The sequence below is a fragment of the Hyaena hyaena genome, unplaced genomic scaffold, assembly GCF_003009895.1.
Source record: "Hyaena hyaena isolate Hyena2069 unplaced genomic scaffold, ASM300989v1 scaffold_136, whole genome shotgun sequence".
Lineage (NCBI taxonomy): Eukaryota > Metazoa > Chordata > Mammalia > Carnivora > Hyaenidae > Hyaena > Hyaena hyaena.
The window spans coordinates 275,632-294,067 of record NW_024080768.1 but is presented as its reverse complement, the minus strand read 5'-3'; positions in this window follow the sequence as shown (position 1 = coordinate 294,067).

Sequence of the window (18,436 nt, the reverse complement as noted above, 5' to 3'; positions counted from 1 at the left end):
ACAGTTGTATTATTTAAGCACAAAGTTTGTAAAAAAATTTGCAGCAGCTATAGGAAAATAATACACTGAATTAACTTACTCTGGCTTCATCTGTGACTACTATTAATTTAATCAAAAAGGCCTGATGTAAATCTCCTGTGTACAAAGACTGTTTAGAGGCGATGAAGTACTGTTCTCCTGAATCAGCTTCCTCCTCCCTGCTACTCAGACATGACAGACATCAATTCTCCATTATATTTTATTATACTGCCCTGTTATTCCACATAAAACATTAACTTTCTGGAGCCCCACATTGGTTCCCCTGATCCAGATCCATGTCATTTAGATAACCATATGAGGATCTCCTATTCCAGCTGATGGGGAGGCAACAGACCTTTGAAATAGCACAACAACAGAAGCAGAAGAGTGAACATTTACTGAACCCTTACATATGCCAGGCATTGTGGTAGCCCTTTACATTTATCATATTATCTTTGCTGCAACCTGATGAAGTAGGTTGTAATACTAGATTTCTTTTACACTTGAGAAAGCTGAAAAGCAAAGAGGTTAAGTCACATCTCCGATGCCATGAAAATAATAAGAAGTATAGGCATGGCTCCAAGATGGGCTGTTTAATTCAAGAGCCTTTAGTTAACCACTGTACTCCCTGCCTTGCAAGGCCAACATCATAAACTTGAGAAAAACAATGGTATGTAATGACAGCATGCTAAGTGTGCAAGGGAAGAATGAGCATACTGAATATATGGCATACAGTGATTTGTTACATTTGATGAAAATCCAAACTATAATAGCATTAGTCTCCAGGGTTGCTTAAAATTCTTCAATCTTATTTAGCAGTTTAATTAAGGATGGTCAAGAGGGGTGGATCAATACATGTTCACTGTTGCAATTTTGAGAAAGACCTGGGTGTTGTATTTTATTTGTGCTAGCTCATTTAAATCAAAAGCACCCTTTGGTAAAAAATTAAAGTCTCGGCATTTGAAAAATGGTTGAAAGCACAACATTTAAATTACAAAACCTGAAGCAAATTGTTCATGTAGTTAGTGAGCATCAGCATTAGGTTCAATTATGGGTATCTCTGTCTCCAAAGATCAGAAAGATCATGCTGTTTTCTTTATTACCCTCCCTACCAAGATACTCTGCTCAATAGCTTCCTGCTGTCCCAGTTCTTCGATGTACTACTATTACTGGCTTGATAGAGAAATGAGGTGGTAGTTTATAAATGGATGGGTTAGTTAGACTACTAAAATGAGAGATTCCTTATAAGCATTCATAAAGTGTAATTATACAACTAGATATTTTATAAATATGTACATAAGATATGCTTATGTAATTGTGCTTCATATAACCTTTACATATGTTATCTATAAATCCATATTTTTATTTTTTTAAACTTCTAAAAACTGTTTTCTTTATTTCTGAGAGACAGAGGCAGCGTGAGCAGGAGAGGGTCAGAGAGATAGGGAGACACAGAATCTGAAACAGCCTCCAGGCTCTGAGCTAGCGGTCAGCACAGAGCCCAACCTGCGGCTCGAACCCATGAACCATGAGATCAAGACCTGAGCCAAAGTCGGACGCTTAACTGACTGAGCCACCCAGGTGCCCCTATAAATACATATTTTTAAATAAAATACAAATAAATTGAAAACTATGACTACCTTTTAAATACCAAGAATCTTGAAACAACGAGGTGGAAATAGTTGAATGTGGTCTTTTATGTGAATGAATGTCACCCAGACATTCATTTTTCATCCTTGAAGTCAAAGCCAAAATGTCACTTTATAAGCTTATGCCTGTTAAGGGCAATTGTTTAATTGACTGCCCTGGCTTGAGTTGAGCTGTCATCCCTCTGTGCTTCTTCTGAACTCATACTCTCCTGATTATATAGCACCTATCAAAATGAATGAATTCTGTCTCCCTGCTAAATGTGAAACAAGTCAAGGAAAGAAAGGAGACCTATTAATCTCTATAGGTAAATTGCTCAATATTGTAGGCTAAAATGTATGCAAATGTGCCTACATCTGAATATTTTTACCCCTTCACATAATATTGCACATTTGCTGTAAATCTACCAGTTTCTTCTGAGACCCTGATGCATTAATTTTATACCTTATCCTTTATTTTCACTATTATTTTGTAACTTCTGTTTTTTCATTCCAGCATCTATGTATTGAGGTTTTGTAGGTTGTTGAGGATCTTTGAAAGCTGCAGGAGGTAATCACAGGTGGTTGAGGATATGGCTTGGAAAAATACTTTAAGGTTATAGACTGTAGATTAAAGGTAGAAATGAAGTGAGTATGCTGTAGGAGGTGAAATGAAACTGAAAGCAAGGAAACTATTGCTGTAGCTCAAGTGCAAGGTGATGAATCAGCAATGGGAAGTAGTTTCCTAGAAGTGCCTGAATAACGACATGGAACAAGAGCCTGGTAAATGAGGGGTAAGCAAAATGAAATCTAGAATGACTTCTACGTTATCAGCCATGTTAAAGCATTAGGCTCTTTATTAGAAAACGCTATATTATTAAAACTCTCCAGCAACTCTTAAAGTCTTAAAGAACACTTGATGTTTCTGAAGACTGAAGACTTTCTCTTTCATTCATCAGGGTTCTCTGTGTGTGTGTGTGCTTATGTATATTCCTTGCTGTGTCCATCATCAAGTGAGAATCAAAGTGAAACCAAGGTCAACTTTTTTCCTTTCTTGTACCTTCAACCATGTAAATCGAATTAAAAAAAATAATTCTGGTTTAGTAGTGACCTCATAGTAAAAAGCTCTTTTATGAAATTTCTGAACTCATTTGAGATCAATATGTATTTTCTGTGGAAATGATTTGATTTGGGTTTATTAAGTGGTTGTGTCATACAGTATCTGTAGGAATTTTGATTTTGAAAAACTTGATAAAACATAGTACATTTAAGAAATGATATTATTTCAATTGGGTATTGTCCAGCATGGTGATATCTGATGGGGTCAGATGGACTTAGCATGACTTATATAAAATCTCTTTAAAAAACTAAATTTTGTCTTCTTTTGGGAAAATAGAATTATCTTTTATAGTTAGAGTGCAATAAGATCATATATCACAATTGACAATTTTATAATGTACTCTTTAATTTTACTTCCATACCTTACAAAATGGATAAATCAGTTTGTTCCAATAGCAACATCAGCTCATTCTCTTATATTAGAACATCCTGGCTTAAGAATGGTAATTTGACACACTATTTATAAAATGTCAACCTCAGTTGGATTACTTTCCATTACTTTCTTTTTCTAATAGGATCATATCATACATAAATATGGACATATGAACAGTTAATATCAAGGTTTATATCAAGCCTTATCTCTTCATATTGAAATATATTTGCACAGTTTAAAAAACCCTCATTCACTGCATCTCAAATATAGACATAGGACTTGTTAAGTAGAAACATTTATTTTTCAGAGTGATAAATGCAAATATTTATATAATATTTTTCAGACACAGGTCCCTATCAGTAAAACATATTGATTAGAAATCAAGAATGGATTGGTGCAACTTGATAGATAAATGGAATAACTAGGCCTTATTTTTTTTTTTCTCCCATACTGATGACTGTTTCATGATTAAGTGTAGAATGGTGTCATAACAAAAATATACACCATCCCAAATACCTTTCTAGATTAGGGTACTCTTTTTTTCTTTCCTCACAAGAAAGGTTACAATAATGATGAATGGCATCAGAATTGTGGTGTGCTACAATAGCTCTTCTCAGAATTGAGAAGAGCTAGCTACTTCTCTTCTCCAACCAGAAAGTTTCTCTATTAGTACCACGAGAGTGGGGTGTGGTGAGAGGCCAGAGAACCAGTGAATGGAAGTGCAGTAACACTTATGCACTTACACTTAGTGCAGCAGTTTGTGTAACACTGACTTAGCTATGAGAAATCATTCTTGGTTGTTACTGTATTTCATATATATATAGTGAGTTACCTTTATGTTGATAAATTGCAAAACAAGCCTTGGGTTGTGTCAGAGGCCGTCTCCAGCAGGTCCAGGGATCCCTGAAGGATGGATGGTGTCGGCGAGGGAGGGAGTGAGAGAGCCCCGAGATTCTTTCTGATCACCAGGCAGGCATCTCCGTCCTATCGGTTTTGGTGTCTTTATTTATAGGTCAAATGTTAACATGGCATCAGAAAATGGAATTTTTACAATGGATAGTTCTCTGTGTGATAAGATGTTTTTGGCAATGCACAGAAACAGGTTTTACAGAAGTCTTCTTGCAGAACTGCCCCAATTACAGTGAGGTTGAGTAACTAAGAAAATAACAAGGTGTTCACATTTTAATAATGCTAAGATTAAGTCATAGGTTTGTAGATACTCTTATCCATCCTTATCACAGTTGCCAGGGTAAGGGAAGATGTTTGTGGAAAGTAGGCCTTAGGGAAGGGGCTGCTATACACCATCAGTTAGCAAAGGTGTATGTAGTAACTTTATTTTCTGCCCTTATCTGTTCTTTCTCTCTAAGTTAGGCTCTTTGTCTCCGGGCAAGATTTGATTTTCCAGTTATATTCTTTATGACACCAGAGAGTCAACCATACCTTTAAAGAGTTTAGCTCATTTCCAATACATAAAATAGCCTCTTCGAGGGCATCTACCTTTGTGTCTAGTTTTATGATTTCTTGAATAGCTAGGGCATGAGAAACATTTTTGGATAGTTGATTTACATGTTGAGCTGTATGAACATCCTGGACTAATGCAACAGTAGAAATAGAATTATACATATAAAGGTCAATCTTTTATGAGTAAGGGTCATTAGCCTGTTCATAGCTCAAGGGAAAGTATGGAGGGAAACAGGACCTTCTGGAGACACGATGTCTGTTCCCATAATCAAAAGAAGACATTCCCACAGTAAGTTCCTTCACAAAGTACAATCATCATACCAGGGCCGGAATAAGGGGACAAGTCACTCCCCATATTGATCAACAAGGTACCCTAGGGGTCAGTGCTCAAGCAGAAATAATTGAGTGGGGGCGGATATTGGTCATCATCTGATTTGCAAGAGATCGTGCACACTTGCTTTAACCTCACCAGGAGTTTTCTCAACTAGTGGGCTCAGAGTGGCTCCTTGTTCTTTTATGACTTAGACTTCTTTAATTTAAACTTGACTTAAACTTCTTTAAGTTTCCAAACAAAAAGTTGGCAAATACTATTTAAATCTTAGAATCAAAGTCAAGTGGTAATACGTGGAAAATATCAATTGCTGTGTTGAATTCTGAAGACTTAAAAGAATGTTTACCTAAATGAGAACATTATTAACATTAAAAAATTGAATTCTCATAAATGAAGAGAGAGAGATGTTATAGAACCCATAGGCAAGAATTAAAATGTGGCTTTTAAAAATTTTGCTACGAAAGTTGGTTAGTCAGCAGTTGTATTATTCTTCCAGTAGCTCCAGGGCCACATGGATCTTGAGCTTTTTTCAGAGAGGCTGCTTTATTATTTGGATTTTAGGTGTGCTTTGCTTCATTTATCCTTGTTTGACACACCTTCTCAATTCAAGAGCTCAGCTGTGTGTGTGTGTGAGTGTGTGTGCGTGTGTTTTAATTATAATCCCGAATCTTGAAGAAAGACAACCCTGTTGGCCCAGTTTGTATTAGATGTCATCTTCTTTTCTGTAGAATTGTGCCTGGGAAATGGAGTCATTCATTTTGCTTTCGATGGCATAGACATTGGAAAAGGAACTATAAAAAGAGTATGCATGCACGCAGATTATCTAAGGATAGTTTATAGCTAGGGGGAAGAGGTATGGGATTGATAGGACAAATTATTAACATCCATAAAACAAGTGTTAGTAATCAAAAATTACAAAGGATAATTCATTTTTACTTTTTTTAAAAAGCTAAATCATATTTTATTTTCAAATCTGATTTTTTAGGATTCTCCTGAATTTTTTTTAACTTTGACTCTCATCCAAATTTATGGATCTTATTAATTTTATGAGAAGTCCATTGATCTCAGCCTATGTTGTTCCACCAATAATTGTGTAGTCATATATTACTGTGTTAAAAATATTTCTATTCTCACCAAGAGATTATACATAGTTCTCAGAGCAAAAAAAGATTACCCACAAAAATATTCTTCCAAATCCTATTTTGGGAAAAATGAAGTGGTTATACTTTGCCCTGTAATGCCCACAAAATGGGATTAACAACCCTGGACATTATAAATGAAACAAGAAGACTCTTAATAATGGAGAGAAGATGTAGAACATGTTAGAAAACTTGGTTCTGGGTAATGACATGGTGGTGAGTTCCCTGATTTTGCTTTTGCCCTGTCTCAGTCAGGATATTGGAAAAGCCAGGAAGGCAGAAAGCTCTCAAATAAAAATTGGAGTGGTGACCCTAGACTTCCATACTCACTGTGCTGTACAGAGGCAACCCCAAATGCACACGAAGGGGTGTATCAGAGAAGACTGAGTATGGAATTAAGACTTTCCATTCTAATACGGATTTTTCAGCCTCACTCAACAGTACCGAGTTCCCCACCTTGCAGTACAGCAGAGACTACATGGGAAGCTTGGACTTCAAGTCTGTGCTAGTGATAGCATGATAGTCCCTCTGTCTCCTCACTGGGGTGGCTGCAGGCAAGGTCTAGTGAAATGTCAGGATTTTCACAACAGCTCAGTGACAACCAAGACATTAGTGATATATGTGGGTATTTTTTATGGCTGGTTAGTATTCTGTTATATATATGCATATATATAATTAGTGGTGTGTGTGTGTCTGTCTGTCTGTCTGTCTCACTTTTTCTTTATCCATTCATCTATCAGTGGAGACTTGGGTAGTTGCTTCCATATCTTGGCTACTGTAACAATGCTGCAATAAACAAAGGGGAGTGGGAATTAAGAGAAAAAATAAAATAAAGAGCATGTATTGTATTTGAATTAGTGTTTTTGTTTCCTTTGGGAAGATACCTAGTAGTGGAATTACTGAATTATATGTTAGTTTTATTTTTAATTTTCTGAGGAACCTCCATACTGTTTTCCAGAATGGCTGCGCAAGTTTGCATTCCCACCAACAGTGCACAGTGTTCCTCACCAACACTTGTTTCTTGTGTTTTTGATTTTTAGCCATCCCAAGAGGTGTGATGTGATATCTCATTGTGGTTTTGATTTGCATTTCCTTGATTGTGAGTAATGTTGAACATTCTTTCACGTGTCTGTTGGCCATCTGTATACATTCTTTGGAGAAATGTCTGTTCTTGTCTTCTGTCTACATTTTAATTGGATTATTCATTTCTTTGGTGTTAAGTTATATAAATTCTTTACATATTTTGGATATTAACCACTTATCAGGTATATCATTTGCAGATATCTTCTCCCATCAGTTGTCTTCTGGTTTTGTTGATTTTCCTATGATGAAGTTTTTATTTTGACGTAGTATCAATAGTTTATTTTTACTTCCGTTTCCCTTGCCTCTGGAGAAATATCTAGAAACTGTTGCTGTGGCCATTTTCAGGGAAACAACTGCTTGTGTTCTCTTCTAGGATTTTATGATTTCAGGTTTTACATTGTGACTTTAATCCATTTTGAGTTTATATTTGTGTATGGTAAAAGAAAGTGGTCTGGTTGCATTCTTTTGCATATTGCTTTCCAGTTTTTCCAACACCATTTTTTGAAGAGAGTAGTTCCTATTGCATATACTTATCTACTTTGTCATAGATTAATTGACCATATAATTGTTGGTTTATTTCTAGGGTCTCTGTCCTGTTCCACTGAAGAAGTATACAACGATTAGAAAAAAAATAGGAGACTTCAGGATGTAGGATGTAGAGCTACATAAAGAGATCTTAGACTTGACACCAAAAACATGGTCCATAAATGGAATGATTAATAAATAAATGACGAGGAATAGAATTGCTAATAAAAAGTAAGTAATAACTCTGGAGGACATAAAGTCCTTTATATTGAATTTTCTGTTATCTGATGAAAAATAATAATCACTTGTTGAAACAAATATATCCATACCTCAGTTTTTCTCAAAGACAAGATGTTTATTAACTAAAAAACGCAGCTTCTTTCTCTGTATGATAGGTAACAAGCCATGATTGGAATGGAAATATATTCTTCCTTTTTAAATTAAAAGCATCTTTTAAAAAGGTGAGAAGATTAGAATTTTTCATGTCTTTTTCACAATTAATTGGCAACATAGGCTATCTTTCAAGAGTTGAAGTCTCAAGATATATTTTACCAATTTTTTTCATAAAGTTAATAGTAATAGCAATTTAAGAAATGTTGAAATATATTGCTTCTACTACTGTGGAGAGTCTAGATGAATAGAAACAAAACAAAAAATTAACAGAATGTGAAGCTTTTGTCCGAAATAATTAACACAGGATATTTAATATGGCTAAAGATAGACTTCAGTTTAAATAATATTGATTTGTGAAAGCTATATTAATAAACAAAAATTATCTCATGTAGTTATCATAAGGATATAGTAAAATACCTAATTAAAAATATAACAATACTTTGACAATTATAGAACAAGGCCAAAATACCAGAATAAATGGATTAACGAAAATAATACTGAGAGTGAGCATAAAGTACGGATGTGTAGGGGCACCTGGGTGGCTTAGTCGGTTAAGTGTCCGACTTTCGCTTAGGTCATGATCTCCCGGTTGTGGGTTCGAGCCCCGCGTCGGGCTCTGTGCTGACTGCCAGCTCAGAGCCTGGAGCCTGTTTCAGTCTGTGACTCCCTCTCTCTCTGACCCTCCCCTGCTCACGCTGTCTCTCTCTCTCTCTCTCTCCTAGAAATAAATAAAACATTAAAAAAAATGTACAGATGTGTAGCCATGCAATAATTTTCTTTCATATGTAGTGTCCAAATATATTACATTATTGAAGTTGACTATTTTAGAAAGATAGATTTAAAGTATATTAAAGTCATAAAATATATTACCAGATTCATAAATGAACTACATAAAAGTAAATATGTAGATTTGTGTATATTATGTAAAGCACCAAACATTAGTGTCAGAACACAAAGACAAAGTACCATCCTAATTAACGGCTGTAGGAAAAAAAAAATCTAAGCAATGTTGACTGTATTACACAGAAAGAAAATAGAAAAATTATGTAGGATTGAGAGAACACGAAAAAATGAAATAGATGTTTATAAATTTAAACAATAAAGATAACTGTTCAAAGAATAAAAATCCCAGAGTTAATTAAAAAGCATGACTATAGACTGTGATTTTTTTTGGACACACCAACAATGTTAGTTAACAGACAGAAAATATCATATTTCTTCCATTAAACATGGGTGCAGGATACATCCCTTCCTTGATTTTTCTTTTATCCTTTCTGAATTTGTCTTGGCCTGCATGCTATAGGATATATTCAAGCTTTTCTCAAAACCAAGAATTATAAAAGGATTATTTGGGAAGTTGTTTCCAGTGTTTGTCATTATGTTATATGAAGTATCTAAAATGCCACAAAGGGTAATCATAATCAAAGTTGGTAGATAGCCAGGACATTGCCTAAGTCAAAAGTCATACTGTTGGGAGCCATTCTGAGCCCACTAGTCGAGAAAACTCCTGGTGAGGTTAAAGCAAGTGTGCACGGTCTCTTTCCAATCAGATGATGACCGGTATCTACCCCCACTCAATTATTTCTGCTTGAGCACTGACCCCTAGGGTACCTTGTTGATCAATATGGAGAGTGACTTGTCCCCTTATTCCGGCCCTGGTATGATGATTGCACTTTTTGAAGGAACTTATTGTGGGAATTTCTTCTTTTGATTATGGGAACAGACATCGTGTCTCCAGAAGGTCCTGTTTCCCTCCATACTTTCCCTTGAGCTATGAACAGGCTAATGACCCTTAGTCATAAAAGATTGATCTTTACATGTACAATTCTGTTCCTACTGTTGCATTAGTCCAGGATGTTCATACAGCTCAACATGTAAATCAACTAACCAAATATGTCTCTCATGCCCTAGCTATTCTAGAAATCATAAAACTAGACACAAAGGTAAATGCACTCGTAGAGGCTATTCTACATATCGGGAAATAAGCTAAACTCTTTAAAGGTATGGTTGGCTCTCTGGTGCAATAAAGCATATAACTGGAAAATCAAATCTTGCCCGGAGACAAAGAGCCTCTTAGAGAAAAGGAACAGATAAGGGCAGAACATAAGTTACCACATACACCTTTGCTAACTGATGGTGTATAGCAGCCCCTTCCCTAAGGCCTACTTTCCACAAACATCTTCCCTTTCCCTGGCAACTGTGATAAGGATGGATAAGAATATCTACAAACCTATGACTTAATCTTAGCATTATTAAAATGTGAACACCTTGTTATTTTCTTAGTTACTCAACCTCACTGTAATTGGGGCAGTTCTGCAAGAAGACTTCTGTAAAACCTGTTTCTGTGCATTGCCAAAAACATCTTATCACACAGAGAACTATCCATTGTAAAAATTCCATTTTCTGATGCCATGTTAACATTTGACCTATAAATAAAGACACCAAAACCGATAGGACGGAGATGTCTGCCTGGTGATCAGAAAGGATCTCGGGACTCTCTCATTCTCTTTCGCCGACACCGTCCATCCTTCAGGGACCCCTGGACCTGTCGGAGCCGGCGCGGCCTCCTACATCATACCATAGCAGTCAGGATTGCCACAGCCTAACCAGAAGGCCAGATTCTCTGAGACTAACAAGCATGTAGTATTCTGAAGAGCTAATTTGATAACATCTAGAATGGATGACATTGGTCCAGGATGTCCCATATCAATGGGGATAAGTAATAAACAATATAACAGCAACAATAATTAGAAACCACCAAATCAACAATTATAAAACAATTGGTATGTTTCAGGCACACCTCTAAGAACATTATAGATATTTAATGCTTAGAACAGCCCTAGAGAATAGGTGCCATTTTTATCCCAATTTCAAAAGGAAACTGAGGCACAGTGAGGATCAGGTTGTTAGCTCCAATAGAATCACAATTGTCCCCACTCTTCCTTCCTTCCTTCCTTCCTTCCTTCCTTCCTTCCTTCCTTCCTTCCTTCCTTCCTTCTTTCTTTCCATGGGCAAATAATTGAGAATGCCTTATGTTGGGTTTTCCTTTTTAATTCTAAGGTAAATATGCTATCAGAAGTCTTGGATTTACATTAAACTTGGTAGAAAAATAAGTGCCAGAGAATAAATTTCTTACTTTACTGTTAGTGCAACTGTTCATTCACCTAATCATCAGAGATAGATGAAGAGTATGAATTGTCCCAGAGCGAAAATTGATAATCATGATATTAGATGGTCAGTGTAATGGAAGTATATGGTCCCTCTGTAGTTTGCTAGGTGATAGAGTTTCAGCTATATCAAGGCCTAAGTAATTCAGAAGTAGTATATTAATACCATACATGTATGGGCTTCATATATACATTTCAGTGATTTTGGATGCTCCTAATGTCACCTAGAATTCTCCATTTGGTGTTAAAAAATGTAGAAGGATATAGATGAGTGAGTGGCTCTCTCAGTTTATCTTGAAGAAAGTTTATGAGCATTTTCACAGACACGTGTTGCGAATATCAGTGTTATGTTCCAGCTCTTTGGCAAGGATCTAATATGGGGAAACAGGTTCTACTTATGTAAATGAAAAAAGCTTAGGGCAGAGGGCCATCACCATGGGGCAAAAGCGCCTGAGGTTAGCTAGAAGATATTGTAATGGGATCATAAGTAACTTTTTATATCACCTGTAAGAAATTATTTTCCATCTGATGCCAGCATACTGTTGTACTTTGATCACAAACTCCACTTGTCCCACAGACCATTTGCTTCTTAGGTATACAAGTTAATGATTACTGTCTGATTGTTTTTTTCCCCACATTTACAGGTGTCAGATCTTGTTTTCTTCATGTTCACCACATGGATACTATCTTGTGAGCTCAGTAAATGCAGAGATGAGATCCCTGTTTGGGGCTTTTGTCTCCCTCTGGACATTAGCCCTTTTTTTTGTATTCAATTCTGTGTCTGTTCTCTTGCTGGAAAAGAGAGCTCCAGACTTATAGTCTGTGACTGTCCAACATTTCATAGAAGAGCCTGCCGTTGATTCTAGCCCTACCAAATTCTGCAGATAGTAATGGTGGACTCATGGCAATTAAATTCAACCAGCATGGGGTTTAGAGTGTCCTTGCTGTCACTCTAAATAAATGTCATTTATTTTTTATTTTTATTTTTATTTTAGAAAGAGAGAGAGAGCACACAGGTGTGTGTTGGGGGAGGGGAGAGAAAATTCAATCAGCTCCATGCTCAGTGCAGAGCCCAACATGGAGCTCCATCCTATGACCCCGAGATCATGACCTGAGCTGACATCAAGAGTTGGATGCTCAACTGACTGAGCTACACAGGTGCCCTAAGTGAAAGCAATTTTTAAGCAGAGGGCCATAAGGCCACAGAAAATTCACTGCTTTCTTCTTTGCCTTTATAAAATAAACAATTATAGGCATGATGGCACTTTTTAAACTTGATGCTTTTTGTGTCTTAATACAACCTTATTTACAAAAGGGTGATGAGTTATCTCTCCTATAGAAAATCTCTGTGGAGTCAGTAATAATGTCTGGAGCGGATATTTTTCTGATGTCTCACAACTACCCTAGCAGAATAGACACACCTGCGAATTGAAGGGGCTATTAGGCTTTTGGAAGTTTTGATGGCATGGTGCCATGAAACTCATTTCCAGTTCTTCCTTAAAGACCACCCATACCTTCAGGAGAAAATAATTCAATGGCATTATATAGCTAGGAAACTAATGTGGAAGATAAGGAGCTCATTGCTATAAATCCCAAAAGGAAATAATATATTTATAGCATCACACATAAAAGTATGATCTTGACTAGGCCAAGAGAAAAAAATGAATAGTGTAATGTGTAAGTGGCTTTGATCTTTGCATAAGGACATGCGTAGCTGCCATCAGATGCTTGCTTCTAAAGAGAAAGTTCTTACTTTCAGTCTTTAATCTTTTTGTTTGCTTGTTTGTTTTATAGATCTTTCTAGGAATCTGGTAAAACCTGTGGATGTTTATTCTCAATAACGTTTTAAAGTGCTTCAAATAGGGGCACCTGGGTGGCTCAGTCGGTTAAGCATCTGATTTCGGTTCAGGTCATGATCTCATGGCTCGTGGGTTGAGCCCAGGGCTCTGCACTGACAGCTCTGAGCCTGGATCCTGCTTCAGATTCTGTGTCTCCCTCTCTCTGCCCCTCCCCCACTTGATTCTCTTTCTCTCTCTCAAAAATAAAGAAACATTTAAAAATAGTAAAATGCTTCAAATAGAATACATAGCAGTATAAAGAAGAACAATTATGTTAATGTATATTTTTAAATTTTTTTACATTTATTTATTTTTGAGAGACAGAGTAAGACAGACCATGAGCAGGGGAGGGACAGAGAGAGAAGGAGACACAGAATCGGAAACAGGTTCTCGGCTCTGAGCTAGCTGTCAGCACAGGGGCTTGAGCCCACGGACCATGAGATCATGACCTGAGTCGAAGTCAGATGCTCAGCTGACTGAGCCACTCAGGCACCCCTGTTAAAATATATTTTAACCTCTAAGTTAAGAGCAACAAGATTACTAAATGAACATGGAGTTGGGTGGAGAAGTGAGGATCCTCTAAAGGGTCACAAAATGTTCACACATTGTGCCTGATTTAGAATTCCAGACCATGACATTTGAAATTCAGTCTGGATAAAAATACTGTGATTAAGAGGAAAAAAGTCACTTTGACAAAGAACCTAATTTTAGTTGTTTCTTTCCCAAAAGAAATTAGAAAACTTAGTTTTAGCATAAGAAATTATAATGACAATTATGCCATTTAAGGATATTATAGTTGTTTTGAGTTCTGCAGAGTTAAAGAGGAGTGTATGAGAAATCAATTAAAATGCTCACATATTTTGGAGAAAGGTGCATATTTACACCAAAACTAATCATATTTTTAATACATAAAATCTCATTTCCTGTGTAATGATTAATTTCTTTTTATGTAACCTGAGATCACTGTAAGATTATCATAAAATGGTAGACCCATTTTTTTTTTATCAAAAGTGCATGGAAGTTATAAAACTCATTTTTAAGCAATAAACTAAAGAGAATTTTGTCACCAGGATAGATTAAAGTTTTTGACTAAATGAATTTTCTTGCCAGAGGGGCTTATAGTACTTCATAGAATCTATTTTCCCGACAGAATAAATCATTGCATGTGACAAAATGTAGTTCCTCAGAAAGTATTTAGCTCCTCCTACCCAAATCCAAGATCATTTTCCTCATAGAAATATATTTTACAAGACAGTAACAGTTCTGAATCTCAGGTTTCTTAGGGAGAAATGTATTACACTCATCAGTGTAGTTGTTTAGAAGTCGTGAAAAGTTAGTGACTAGGTTGGGGAAGGTGTGAAAGGTATAGATATTAGGTGCTTGTCAGTTTGTATTTTGATCAGCATGTTGTTATTCATAGCTTGAAACACAATTCTATAACCTGAATTCTTCCCCTCTCATTAAATTCTCTATTAGGCACAATTTTGTTAGTTATTTTAATTAATCAATTATTTTATTTAATGCAGAATTAGAGTCATTATGGCATAGGGCAGAACAGACCCCATGATCAGAAAGAAAAATGGATGTTTCTGATTAGAAATTTTGTAAATGTGAATTCATGTTTTGGGATCCAACACATGTTGTATCAACTGTGTATAGTAGTCATACACATGTATGCACATATTTAGGGAGAGACTCAGTAATCTTAAACCCCCTTCTCAAAAGGGTTCATGACACAAAATGTTAAGATTTAAGTCCAGAAAAACAGATTCAAACTTTTGGGGTAGGCAGGGAAAGGGATGTGGGTAGAAGAAAAAGAGAAATCTTTGAACATTGGCCAGGTATATCTGTGAGCTCTGTTCGAATGAAGGACATTAACCTCTAATTATATAACATCATTATAATAGAGAAATAAATTTGATAATAATGGTACTTCTGTTCTTGTTAGCAAGATTGAAAGATATGAAATGTTATATAGTACTCACAGAAGAATTCTCAGTTAAGCAATTTAATACAAATAATACTGATTTAAATACTATACTTGACAATGAAAGAAACTTCTAATGGCAAGAAAATGGCAAGAATTTCTTTTCTTCTTGATCCCTTAGTGATGAATGGCTACATAATTTATGGGACCCATTGCAAAATGAAAATGTGGGACCCCTGTTTCAAAAAAAAGTTTATTTATTTATTTTGAGAGAGAGGGGAGAGAAAGAGAAACAGAAGGAGAGAGAACAAGTTGGTGAGGTGCAGAGAGAGAGAGAGAGAGAGAGAATCCCAAACAGGCTTCCACACTGTCAGCACAGAGCTCAATGGAACTCAATCTCATGAGCCACAGAATCATGACCTGAGGTGAAATCAAGAGTCAAATGCTTAACCAGCTGAGCCATCCAGGAGCCCCTGGTAAAAAAACAAAACAAACAAACAAAAAAAACCTCTTTTAAAAGAATTTCAAGACTGTAATAGAAGAGCATGGAATCCAGTTTTGGTTCTCCTGAGCACACAGGGTTCCGAATAACTACATACACGGCATGTCCATAATGCCAAGCCTCTCTACTTTTGAGAACATTTGAAAGATCTAGATAAAGAGAGAAACAAATTTCCTGAACCAAATAAAGAAACATTGAAGCCTCAGTGTTTTCAACAAACCTGTTACAGTTTATGTAGTCAGATTTAGTTATCTTTTCCTTTAGGAGTGTTTTGTCTTTTCTATGTTCATTATTGAGCACCCATATGCAAGGTATGCTGTGACACTCTTGAGATAGGGCATAGGACGGCCACAGAGTGTGCCTTCATGGGGTCTTTAGATTCTGTCTCCCCTCTTGGCATTCATAATCACATGTTCCTCCCTTATTTTAGAAAACAGTTCCAAATCATATGTCCCAGAAGAGAAGTAGAGGATATCAGCCTAATCCTTAAGCAACAACTTGTCTTTCTACCTACGACCTTACTTGTATTATGTCTCTGTTCTTTCCATTTTGCCATGTGAGCAGTGCCCACCCATCCTCCTCCAGCCATGCTGTCCATTCTTATCTCTTTACAGAGTTTGCTGCTTCAGATAGTCTTCCTTCTCTGAGCTTCACCAGTTTTTAAAGTTGATAGTTATATCCATCAGTCCTATTCACTGTACGATTGACTTAACTCACCTCCCTGATCTTGTCATTGGCAGTTCCCCCCTCAAAATCACTCACAAATTCATCTTGATGAAATTGTTTAAAAATTAACTTTTATTAAAAAGAAGGGACTATTTTCACAGTGTTTACCATTCTGCAGTTTTTACACTGTTTATCTTACTTAAATTCCATTTTTATTTGTCCGTTTTCTTCACTTTTTAAGTCTTTTGTAGAATTTTTTACAGAAGAGTATGAAGTACAAAAGTCAAAATAGCAATCCCCTGGTCCTTCCCAATCTAGTCAGGGTTGACAGCATGGATATGTTTGTATTCTTTGGAATAATAAGGCAAAGCAAGATTTAAGGTAGAAGTGGATGCACAACTAACTTGTCAGTTAAATCCTCCTGTATAACTTTCAATATTTTTGACAGTTTATGGTATGCACTTCAGTATTTCTAAGCAACATGACTGTTACTTCAATTCATTTGAGGTACTTAGTTCTTGTAACTTATCCTCTTCCCCTAAAATGCATTCTTTCCCTAAAAATTCTTATGGAGATAATATTTTCAGAATCTTTTAAATATTAGTTTATAGGACTAAACTGTGTGTTATTCATTTGAATATAAGTCTGGTTTTTTTCCTTGTACAGAAAAAACTTTTTGTTCTTATTGAAGTCAGTTCTTATTTAATTCCCTAGCTTTCTATTAATTTCCACTTATTAAAGTATTCAGAAAAATAAATTACACTAAAATATTCTCTCTAAAACTTCTTACTTACTACTTTTAATATGTGGCCTTGCAAAATATCATCCTTGTCTCTTGGAATTTATTCTTCTCTTTCTAGCATCATGTTATATTTCTTTCACTGAGCCTTTTTTATATTATGAAGATACCTGGAAACGGATAACTAGACGACTTGTAGAATATTTAATTACAAAATACAAAGATATAAACATACTCTGTCCTTTGGACATTTACAATTGTACATAGAGTTTTTCTTGCATTTTGAACATTTGCTTTGTGATTTCATATATCATGATCTTCATCTTCATAATCATCAAAATTGTAAACTGTCTATGAGGTCCAGGGCTGTGGAAACATTGACCCAAAGAGAATTATACCTTAAGCAGTCTTGTTCTTCAGTAGAATCTAACAGATGAACTATTTTACTTTTAAATTAAATATATTTTCCATTAAAAAATTTAAATAGGGGCACCTGTGTGGCTCAGTTGGTTGAGTGACTAATTCTTGATTTCAGCTCAGGTCACGATCTCACAATTCTTGGGATCCAGCCCTCCGTTGGGATTTGCGCATACAGTGCGGAGTCTTCTTGGGATTCTCCTCTCTCCCTCTCTGTCTGCTCCTTCCCTGATTGTGCGTGCTCCCTCTCTCTCTCTGCTCCTTCCCTGATTGTGTGTGCATGCTCTCTCTTTCAAAGTAAGTAAACATTAAAAATTTTTAAGTTAAATATATTTCCCTCAGATTAAAATCTAGTAAAAAGACACTTAACAGAATGTTTGTTAGATGGTTGAGATCATTTAATGATGTCAGTATCCTCATACTTTTACCTCTTTATGACTTTCCAGAAATTATTATAGCATGGATATGAAATAAGTCAACCACTTTGAGCTGTAAAACATATTACATGTAATGGCAAAGTTGTTTATTTCAAACCTATGTCTATACCAGGGTAATATAACACAGATGGACCACTGTTAGCAATTGTGTAGTGTGCACACAATTAATTTGAATAATTAAAACCAACAACTTTCTTCTCCACAGAAATAGAGTAGGTTTTTTTGTTTGGTTGGTTCTGGTGTGTGTGTGTGTGTGTGTGTGTGTGTGTGTGTGTGTATTGTGAATCACTCTTGGTAAGAGTTTAGTAGTTCATTTTGTACTTCATGAATAATAATAGATGGGAAAGATACAGTTCAGAATATCCAAAAGTCTCAAGTGGTTTGCCTTTCTTCTGCCATAGTGTAGTCTTTCTTCAGTAGCGTCTGGGTGATAAAATTCAGTAATTCTATTCCAAAACTCATTCAGTTGGGAATCTCTGAAAATATAAAATTTTAGTGTCAATCCAGGCTTACAAGTGCACAATTTTAAATTATTGACTTCTACATATATAGACACATTACCAAAAGATGTTGAAAGAAGTATATAACATAAACATATATTGTTGGGTATATTTGCTATTCATGATTGTGTTTTGTATGCCAAATATGTGGAAAGCAGGAGCGATTAGCACAAACT